Here is an 11,568-nt window from a genome sequence, read left to right as displayed (position 1 = left end):
AAAGAATGGTGGGCCGTGTTACTATATTGGAAGCAACCTTGCTTCCTTATTAACTCGGCCTTTAATCATAAAAACAACAAATAATTCAACAATGCCTGACTTCATTAATTTTTGTCAAAAGTACATTGTTGTGGCCGTACGGCTTTAATTACAAGGCTCGGTCAGTAGACCTAGCTGTATAAACAGCTTTTTGGCTAAGTACTTAAAGAAACTAAGCTCAAACATGATACTTCTTCAGGTTATCAGTGTTCCATGTCCGTGGGATCTGACGGCCATCAATTGCCTCAAGGCGATATGTGCCGTCTCGGACTTCGGCCATCAATTCCCAGACGTTCGCTAAAACTCAGGATATTGGTGCTTGTGCAGCTGCTCACATCTTCAACTGGATAAGGTTCGCTATAGCTAGAGGGGTGGGGCCCAGATTGTATCTTGGCTCCCCACCAAATTCTTGTAAATTGATTGACTTTGCAGGTTTTTTTTTCCATATAATAATATTAATAAAATTATTATTCTTATTCTTATTCTTATTATTATTATTGTTACTACTTTTTTTTAATTTAATTTAAATTTTTTTATTTTTTATTTTTATTTTAATTTTTTTTACAGTCAAATGACAATCAAATGATAATTGATGTTGCATTAATTATTCTCACCTTCAGAAAGCGATGATGTTTTGAGTCTAGTTAATAATAGGTCAAATAATCTCAAAGAATGAAGTTGCTGGCTTATGTTTTGTAACAAAGATATACGAGGTAATTATTTTATCATGGTTACACCTCTTAGCGCATTAAAGAGTCAATATTTTAACTTTGACCTTTTTCACTTAATAAAGTATAATTGGTCAAGGTGACATGCATATATCTCATTAGTTTTAACAAGGCTTAGCTTGGGTGGAGATATTGAGTTTGGGATCAAATTACAATGTTTACAAAATAATATATAAGCCAACTTGTTTCTTAAAAAAAAAAAAAAAAAAAGAATTTCAAGGCTATAGAAAGTGGTTCCTCGGCTCCTCCATACAAAATAAAGAAGATGAAAAGAAAGTAAACTTGGAGAGAAAAGGAGAGCACGTGATATCGAAAAAGTCCATTTCTTAGGCAACAAGTGAATTAACCTGTATGAAAAAGAAAGTGAATTAGAGTGGAAAATATGGTTTGAAATTTAAAAAAAAAAAAAAAAAAAAAAAAACGAAAAAGAGGTTGACGATAAAAAAAAAAAGAAAAAGGGGTTTCCCCTCCCTCCACAGGGGCATAGATACTTTTCCCATTTTATTAAGGTATCAAAATGGAATCAGGCATGTAAAATGGTACTGGTAGTTGAATTCATTCTTTTTCTTTTTATAATTTATAATAAATAAAAAAAGCAGATAATCCTCGTTAATAGCTGCATATTCTAGTGGATGACTGGATGGTGATGCAAATACAAATAAAATAAAGACCGACACTCCCGGTGACCAGTGAAGAGTGATTTGGTAATTAATAATTTGTTCTCAAAAAACCAATCGACCAGATTGGTAAATAAAAAAGACCCCTAGTGACAATTTGGTAAAAAAAAAATAACTCCGACGACAATATGGTAAAAAAAGTTAACTCCAAGCGACAATTTGGTAAAAAAATTATTCTCAGGCGACATTTAGACCAAAATATTTAATTTTTTTTCGACAAAGTCTTCGAATTTCCTAATTCAATTCGTTATCATATTTTTAATAATTTTTTTCATTTTAAAATTTAATTCATATGTCATCTCCTTTTATTTTGGTCTAAATTAATTAAAATTTAATTAATTTTCAACCTTATTTTTTTAAGAAAATCGATAATATGGAGTAGGAAAATTAAACCATTTTTTCAAATTGCAATTATTATTAGTATTATTATTACTATTATTGCAACCGATGGCAAATCTTATACATAAAAAATAATAAAACAAAAAAAACGGCGATAAGTAAAAAAAGCCACCGGTTTTGAACTGGTGCGAAAGTTTTACTTTTTTTGCATCTTACCGATGCGATAGGAAGTTTTGAACCAATGCATATTTATGTTTTTCTACTACAATTGCTAATTCCGAAAAGGAGCTGGAGATTTAGGTAAGAAAATTACGAAAAACGAACTAAATTAAACATTTACGAGTATTTTGTCGGAATATTTTGTATAATTGGGGTTATTGTCGCATATGATGATTTTTTTAACCAACTTGTCTCCGGAACTATTTTGTTTACCAAGTTGTCGCTAGGGTTCTTTTTTATTTACCAATTTAATTTGGTCAATTGGTCGACTACAAAATAACTAGTTATTTACCTTGATCGTTCCTATGTAGTATTCTTGTAGTAAAAATTCTACAATGTCATTCTTTAAAAATGACACCACAATTTGCTGATGTGGCAAAGTTTGATTGGCCTATATTTAGTATTTTTATTTTCATTTTGAATTATATTTAATATCCATAATGTATAAAAATTGTATTTCTTTTTTTGTATTCTTTTTAATACATGTATTTTTTTTAAAAAAAATTTATAATTATAAATTATAAAAGTCTATTTTTTGTATTATTAATTAATTTTTGAATTTATAATTATAATTAAAAATCACAAAATTAAAATCATTCAACATTGTTCATATTGTTCAACAATCGTTCATCAATGTTCATACTTCATATTGTTCATATTGTTCATCAATCATGTCATAGATTAGTCTCCTATTCCCAAAATCAATGTTAATTGTTGATGAATTTGCAAATTTTGACTAAAATCGAGATGAAATTCGTAAACAAATTGGATTTTTTGCCATTCTTGATTTTAGGTTGTTGTTCACAAAAAAATCTCGACAACAATCTCATTTATAAGTGTTTGTAAAGGATGAATTCCGCTTTGAATCGTTCGAAAATATGATTTTTGTGGACTCAAATTGTGTAATTTTGTCACAGAACAAGGTTTATCAAGTTTGTGTCTATAAGATGAAGTGGTCGCATTTTGATCCGATAAATGTAATTAAGTTTTCACGAAGTTGTTTGTGGGTTAGATAATGACTTAAACTATGTTTGGTCATTACATTAAGAAAAACAATGTTTTTTATATTCTAGTATATATTAACCTTATTATATTATAAATGTGACAAAATATTAAATTATGATATACTTTCTCATAATATGTGTAGGCATAATCGTGTAAAGAAAAATATAAATATATGATGTATATAAAATTGGCAAAAAACATGTTCCTTAACGATAATAAAAATGATGGGTCCTAAAATTATGGATATTATATATATATATATAAAGATGGTTCCTAATATTATGATATTTTTTTTTAAAAAAAGAAAGTTTTTTGAGAGAGAATATTTCTCTATAAAATTGCTAAAACAAAAGGGGCAAACGTTATTATGGATATGTCAGTTGACAAAAATTTAGATGAATGCTATCAATAAACTATAATTAAGATCAATAATAATCTTTCAAAACTAAATGTTTCGGTCAAACCTTCACTAATTGTAAATTCGTAGCAATGTAGTTTGATATTTTGATATCATATATATATATATATATATATATATATTCTTTTTGACACACACACACACATATATATATCAAAATAATAATCTTTCAAAACTAATTTTTTCTGTCAAAGCTTCAGTACTAATCGTAAATTCGTAACAACGTACTTAGATATTTTGATATCATATATATAACAATTAACAAAGCTATGTTTGTATACAAATCATATAAACAACTAGTTAGGAATATACCAAAATTACAGGAACTAATTAATTTATATGCCCAAGATTTCAAAAATATTTTTTTCCAAAATATAATAAGATAATAATCCTATAAATCTTCTTTTACCAAAATGATATGATAAGAATTCCATAACTTTTTTTTTGGTTATATGTTTAGCGTAAAATTATGATTTCCTCTAAAAATGGAAATGCAATTGTTAGGTAATTCATATGTGCCTTGAGCACGAGCATATTCCAATTATAACATAAAACTTAATTTTTTAGGTAATGACCAAAACTAATACTAATGAATGCCACAAGCGAATTCCAATTACAAATTAAAACTAATTTTTTTAAGTAATGACCTAACTAAATACAGGTAATTACCTAACGACAAAAAGATTACAATAATCGTAGGCCTCGATTATGGATCTAACAGGTTTGCGAAAGAAATATATATTACGAACTCTAAAACGCAAGTCACGCCTTCATTATCCATTGACCTGTTAAAAAATTGAAAGATTTATGTTTTAAATCATCATAATACACGCTCCTAAGGTTATTTTCATCCTCAAAACCATCAAACAACTTGATTTTTACATAAATAAATACTATCAATCAAACCCTAAAACGAAATTTGTATACGAATTATGAAAGCAGATTGGAAAACCAATGCAATCAATCCGATCTTTGAACGGATTTTTGTTGGTTTGGTCTGAATTCCGAATAGATTATACAAGATTTATAGGGGTTTTTAAATTAAAATCATGATTGAAGAACAATGATGAATTTTTTATTTTCTAAATTTTAATTAGAATTTAATTTTTAAAAATGATTTTAATAAGATAAAAATAAATTTTTAAAAAGTTATAATTACGTATTATTTAAAAAAATACATGTATTTACAGTTGTACATACATGTAGAGTATTTTTAGGTATTTAAAAATAAATCAAAAATGGACTAATCATAACATGACACCTCATCATGTTATGGTGTCATTTTTTGAAAAATGACATAGTAGAAACATCCATTCTTGTAGTCTTTCTCGCTTCTTTTTCTCTTCCTTAATATACTATTTTCATTTCCTTTTCTCACTCACGCTACATTTTTCCCATTTTATTTTCAAAAGAACCAAAATTATCATCCCATTTCTTATTATGATATTCAAATAGATATATTTTCCCTCATTTTTCCCTTTTTTTTTTGTGTTTTGTTATGTAAAAATGAGTTAATACAACAAAAGGGTTTATTGTTTTACCGCCTCCCAACATTGAATTATGCATTTTTTTTATTCATGTTTTTCATAATTCCCGTGAAGTTCTCATAATTGGAGAAGTTATAGTGAGACGAAAAGAGTCTTAAGTTAACAAACATTATTTATCTTATACCACATTTTTTAATTTCAATGTATTTAATTACCAATTAGAGAAAAAAAATGTTTAAATATCTTACATTAGGATAAATAGAGATAAAGGGAACAATGGTTATGAATTGGGTTTGACCATTGATAATATTTTTGCAACAATTTTTTCAAGCCAAACAACTATTTTTTTTACCAAAATTCTTCAATATATACAAAGTAGAACTTGTAATATTCAAAATGCAAGCTCTAACCCCGATTAGTTTAAACAAGTTTATTTAAAAAAAAAAAAAACAAGTTTATTAATTTCTACACTTTAACAAATTTGTAACTAAGCATACAAGTCATAATAGGTTTATAGTAAACCATAATTATTATAACCGCTTAATATTAAATGAATGTCACAAGTTAATTTGTAACACTTTTTAATAATCAAATAATTAAATTGATAGAATTAAATACAAATGGCGGATAAACTTGGATTCTTACTAGCGTAATAATAATTTTATGTATGTTTAATTTGCTTAGAGGGTCGATCATGCATGATACTATAATAAAATTTAATGAGCCTTTATTTTTAATAAGGAAACAAGATTAGTAGTTGCTATCTAATTGAATGAAAATCTTTCTTTCAAGTCATGTGCGTAAAAAACACCATCACAAAGGAGAAATTTTGGACTGTTTATTCGATTTTTGCATATATATAGTTTTATTGGAAGAAGAGTTTTCGTAAAGAGTGAGGAAAGTTAAATCTACATATGCGAGAAGCAATGGTTGATAATCAAATGATGATGATGACGACAATGATGATGATGATAATAATTGTTTCGGGGTTTTTTGTGATTCCCTCGGATACTGGTCACGCTCTGCTGACAAAGACTCGGACACCTGCAAAATAACGAATATTCCGGTGTTCGGAATATTCGCCTCCGACGCTCAAGTTAGTGAACGGAAACGGAAAAAGGCTAGAGAGAGAAAGTAGAGAGAAGTTGGAGCTCTTTAATGCTCTATAGTTATGTTATGTCACAATCCCCCTTCCCATCATAAATGATTGGGGTATTTATAGGGGTGGGAACATGTACCCCTCTAGGGTTTATGCCCTAGAATTTCGTGACATGATTGGCTACGCAATCAGAGGTCGCCACGTGTCGTAGGGGGCGCCGTTTTACGGCTTTCAAAGTTTTCTCGGGATTTAGGCCTGAGGTCATCAGGGCCCTTTTCTCTTTCTGATTTCAGCACTGGGGCATTTAGAGATGGCTGACATGTGTCATCATGACTAGTGGACACGTGTCTCAATCTCATAGGGACACGTGTCGCCTGTTTATTGGGCCACGTGTCACTATAAAATTGGGCCACGTACCTGGGGTATTTTTACCCTAAACATTTGCCCCTCAGAGGGGGTGGCTCGTACACTTACTGGCCGCCTCCTCTGATCTTGCACTCTGGACGTCCTGGTACTCTGGGTTGGGTTCGCTTCCCATCTGCCCTGGACGTCCATATACTTGTGATTCAAGGCTGTTTTTGCTACGTGGACGTCCATATATTTTGCCCTGGACGTTCTCGTAGCCTGGAATGAGCTTGGCCTTTTAACTGACCAGAACGGTCACTTCAGTGGGGCTGGACGTTCTGGTACTCTGGGAGGAGTTGATCTCCTAACTGACCAGAACGGCCACTTCAATGGGCTGGACGTTCTGGTACTCTGGGAGGAGCCTATCTCCTAACTGCCCAGAACGGTCACTTCGGTGGGACTGGACGTTCTGGTACTCTGGGAGAAGTTGATCTCCTAACTGCCCAGAACGGTCACTTCGGTGGGACTGGACGTTCTGGTACTCTGGGAGAAGTTGATCTCCTAACTGACCAGCACGGCCACTTTAATGGGACTGGACGTTCTGGTACTCTGGGAGGAGTTGATCTCCTAACTGCCCAGAACGGTCACTTCAGTGGGGCTGGACGTTCTGGTACTCTGGGAGAAGTTGATCTCCTAACTGCCCAGAACGGCCACTTTAATAGGACTGGACGTTCTAGTACTCTGGGAGGAGCTTATCTCCTAACCACCCAGAACGGCCACTTGAATAGGACTGGACGTTCTGGTACTCTGGGAGGAGCTTATCTCCTAACCACCCAGAACGGCCACATATCTTCTTTGGGATAATCTGGGCTTCCATGATTTCAGACATACTTCCTGGCTTTCTAATCATGCTTTGTGCGTCTGAGGACTGGGCGGACGATTTTCCTCTTAGATTTTCTCAATTTTTGGAGACTAAGTGCTGAAGGTGTTAATTGTTCGTCTGGTCTCTTTCACAAGTTAACAGAACCCTAACGTCGTCCTGGCCCTTTCTTCGAGTAATTTCTCAAGAAATTACCGTTTGAATGTTTAGGCGGGAAAGACGGTTTTACCATTTTGCCCTCATGAATTCACTCTATAAATATGGGAGGTGAATTCTCATTTTCACACTTTACCCAATTGTGAATTCTAGAGAGAAGTCAGAGCGTTCTAGTGAGAGAAAGTTATTTTTTCCTTAATCTTCAAGAGCGCCGCCGTGAGTTTGAGTTTTCCGGGCATTTTTGAGTTTTCCGGTCAATCTTCAAGAACTTCACCACCACCTTCAGAACTTTCAGAATGTACAGAGGTAGGCCGTCTACATTTTCTCTTTTACTTGTTTTCTTTTTCTTTTACTTCAATTCTGGATCCATACTCGGCTTCGTCCGACTCTTCTCATGAGGCCGGCCGTTCGCCTGGGACTGAGGAATCTAGAGTGGACGGAGAAGGGTTGTCTCCTCCTTGGAGTGAGTCTATGTCTGATGCGTACATACTCACCCCCACTTATTCTTCTCTGTCCCAACAGGCAATGGCGAGAACCATGCGTACGCGTGAGCTTCACGCGGCCAGGAACCCAGACGGAAGTCTGGTTCATCCTAGGGTCCCTTATGACCCTAGTAACCCAAGTACCATGGTGGAGACTGACTCCACCACCCAAACAACGACCGCCTCCACTGGCTCTCATCACTTGGCCGTGGAGGTCACTTCTTCCTTCGAGGAACGCCTGCGAGCTGAAGGCGCCTCGTCCGCACCTGCTCCGGAACTTAGGTTCCCTCAATTTGCCAATTCAGTCATGGATGGGGCTGAACTGGTAACCTGTATGGACAACCCTTCCAACCCTGGGGCGGACGCTTCTGGTTCGTCCGTCCCTTCTTCTTCTCAACCTCGGCCTCGGTTGAGGCGGACAGACCCTTAACAGGAATCTCAATCCGCGAACCGTCCGCCCTGCCTATTCGCAACGCCCCTCCTTCGGGAAATGGGGCGGACGCTGCCAAGGATAAAGGCAAGCGTCCAATGGCCGAGGAGGACGTTCCTTCTTCAATGGGCGTTCCAAGCTCAAGGGGCCGAAGCTCGGCCGAGGCAGCAGATTTGGACAGAGTGCTGTCTTCGGAGTTTGGGAGTGCCCCTTCTCACCAAGTGGAAGAGGAGGAAGTTGAAAAAGAGGCCGTGGGTGAAACGGCCGAGGGCGAGGAGGCGCCCGAAGAAACCGTCGCCAACATTGATAACTTTAGGGACCCGTACGCCTGTACGGTTGGGGAGACAGCCCTAAAGTTTTTAAAGAAGGATTTTGAGAAGTATAAGGAGTCCCTCAATTTGGGGGAGGGATTCGAAATTCAAGTCCCCAGGAAGGCCATTGCTGTGGCTACCTGGGATGAGGAGAAGCCGCGCAAACGAGCGTTTTGCGTTTACAGGGCCGCCTTTGATGTGGGGCTCCGCTTCCCTCTTCACCCATTCGTCCGGACTGTCCTGGACGAGTACGACATCGGCCTCTTCCAACTGACGCCGAACAGTTGGTTGAACATCTTTGGGTACTTAGTGACGTGCATCGCTAAGAAATTTACACCAGACTTTGCAGTCTTTTGTGAGATGCACTCACTCACCCGGCTGGAAAAGGAGGTGGATGGTTGGCTTATCTTGAGTGCAACCAGGGATTACATGGTCGTGGTCGACCGTGTCAGTAAGTGGAGGGACTGGAAGCACCGCTTCTATCGTATCAAAACTCAGGACGCGGAGTTCAACCTCCGTATGAACAGGTGCCGTCCAGAGCCTATTCAACTCGGACGCGGAGACCTCAAGCCTGACAAGCCGCCCATCCACCCAAGCCACGAACACCGGCTCGAGTACTTCAAAGTTAATCGAGTCAGGCGGGGCAACAAAACTGAACGGGTCCCTAGCCATTGGGTTCCACTTGCCAATTGGCTTAGGGACCCTATCTTCATGTCTGCGTACGGCCTGTACCAGAACATGCCCCAAGGTGGACACCTAGATATATAAACTTTTCTGTACGCACATAGAATTCTTCAGAAAAATATTCTAACACTTTTGCTTTCTGTTTTTGCAGCGGAGGCGTACGCTATGCTTGACTCGGCCCAAAAAGCAGAGGTTGAGATGTCCGAGGTGGACTTGGCCAGATACAAGGCTCGCTTCAAGATGTACGAGCAACTCAAAGAGGTAAACACTTAGCTTATTTTTTGAATTTCTCATTTCTTAATGCGTCCGTTCTGCTATATTGGAAGGAACCTACTTCCTGAGTTGGCACGGACGCTTTATGTCCGTTCACGCATGCTGGAAGGGAGCTCCTTTCCCAAATCGCACGGACGCCATCAAATTTTTCTAACTTGGTGTTTTTGCAGACCTCCTCTTCCACCCCGAAGGCCAGGCGGAAGCAGCCGGCCACGTCCACTCCTGATGCGAACGCATCCAAGAGGAGAAAGACGGTTGCTTCCAAGACGTCTTCTCAAGCAGCGGCAATGGCAAAGTCGCAGACTGCTACAACGCAGTCTAAAGGAGAACAACCCCGGCTGACACAAAGCGGGGCCTCCAAGCCCATGGAACCTGTTGCTAGTCAGGTCCGTGAAGAGTCCGTCCCTTCGGACGGTGGGGATAGGTTAACCCCAGAACAAATGACCGGTCGCTGGATCGGGACGGTGCTGGTCAACCCGCCGTCCAGCGACGCTGAAGGGAGCCGTCCGGAGGAGGAGGAAGCTCCTTTACCGCCTCCTCCCGCCAATCTTTCTCCTCCAACCTTCTCCACTGGTTAGCCATCTTTTTCTCACTTTCTATAAGTCTTTGTTGTAAAATTCAGCTAACTTTTCTTACACGGTCGTCCGCAGATATATCAGAGGAGATGCAGTTGAAGGTACCCGGCCAGTCACTGACTGGCGCGGACAGGAAGGCCATGCGCGAGGCCATGGTTCGCGCGGTCCCCCAAGCGCAGCGTGATAAGCTGCGGGGGATCAACGAAGGCTTCCTCGGCCCCATGCTAAACTGCAGCGCCGAGGTATACTTCTATCTCCTTATGTTTTTGCTTTCCAACACTTAGCCAATTTTTCCACATTTTTGACTAAATTTCTTCCTTCCGTCCGCAGCTCTTTCTCCGTTTGAACGCCTTCCTAGATTGGAAGGACAAGGAGAACGAACGGTTGAAGAATGCTTGGGTTGAAGTCAGGAAAGCCGAGGATGCTGTAACTGGGACGGCCGCCGTCCAAAGGGTACACTTTGAGACCCAAATAACCGCGCTGTCCGACAAAGCGACGCGGCAAACAGAGGACCTGTTCAAACTTGGCAAGGCACTCGAACAGGAGTCCTTGGCCAGGGAGGCCATAAGGGTTGAAAGGGACGAGGCCGTCCTGGAAAAGGAAAAATGGCGGTTGGGCTTTGAGGCGTCCGAGGCCCTAAAGAGTGAGCTGAAGATGGCACAAGCCAACCTTAAGTCTGCACTAGATGAGGCGGACGCGCTGAAGGCCGAGGTGGAAACCCTAAAGAAGTCCCTTGCGGACTATGTGGAGCAACTCAAAACTCCTCGGCCGATCAGCGTTGAAGAAGTCATCCGCATCGAGCAAAATGCTGAAGACAGGCTTAAGGCATACTTCTTTGATGCCTTCAACTTGATGGTGGACGATGGTGAAGCCGCCTACTACGAGGAACGCTTCAAAAAGCGGCTTCAGTACGTCTGCCTTAAAGAAGAGGCGAGGAAGGCCGGCATGCCTCCTCCAGAACTAGTAGTTACTTCCCCGGAGTCTGGAGGGGAAGGGGATGAGGAGGAGGAGGCGGACGAAAAGGATGCCCCGGCCAAGGATGCCCCGGCCAAGGACGCGGAGACAGCGGAGGAGCCTGCCACAGATAATACGGCTAAGTAGAGCTCAGGTCCTCCATCAGCCGTCTGCTCAGCTTTCCTTTTCTTTTCAGCTTGCTATGTACTTAGTTTATTTTGTACTTCTCTTTTTTTTTTTTTTTTTTTTGAGGCCGCCTGTTCGAGCGGTTATGTAAACATTTAGGCCGCCTTTGTGCGGTCTTATTAATGAAAATTTTGTCCGCCTTTTTGGCGGCTTTTACTTCTGTTTCATACTTAGCAGTTTTTTTTTTTTTTTTGCAAATTTTCTGCTTTTTCCAAGTTTTCTGTACGTCTCAGTATTATGCCTTTTCGTACGTGCCTAGGGGTATGCCCCTTTATTCGGTG

The sequence above is a fragment of the Chenopodium album genome, chromosome 22, assembly GCF_948465745.1.
Source record: "Chenopodium album chromosome 22, dcCheAlbu1.1, whole genome shotgun sequence".
Classification (NCBI taxonomy): domain Eukaryota; kingdom Viridiplantae; phylum Streptophyta; class Magnoliopsida; order Caryophyllales; family Amaranthaceae; genus Chenopodium; species Chenopodium album.
The sequence above is the reverse complement of the archived record's forward strand: the minus strand, read 5'-3'. Positions refer to the sequence as shown.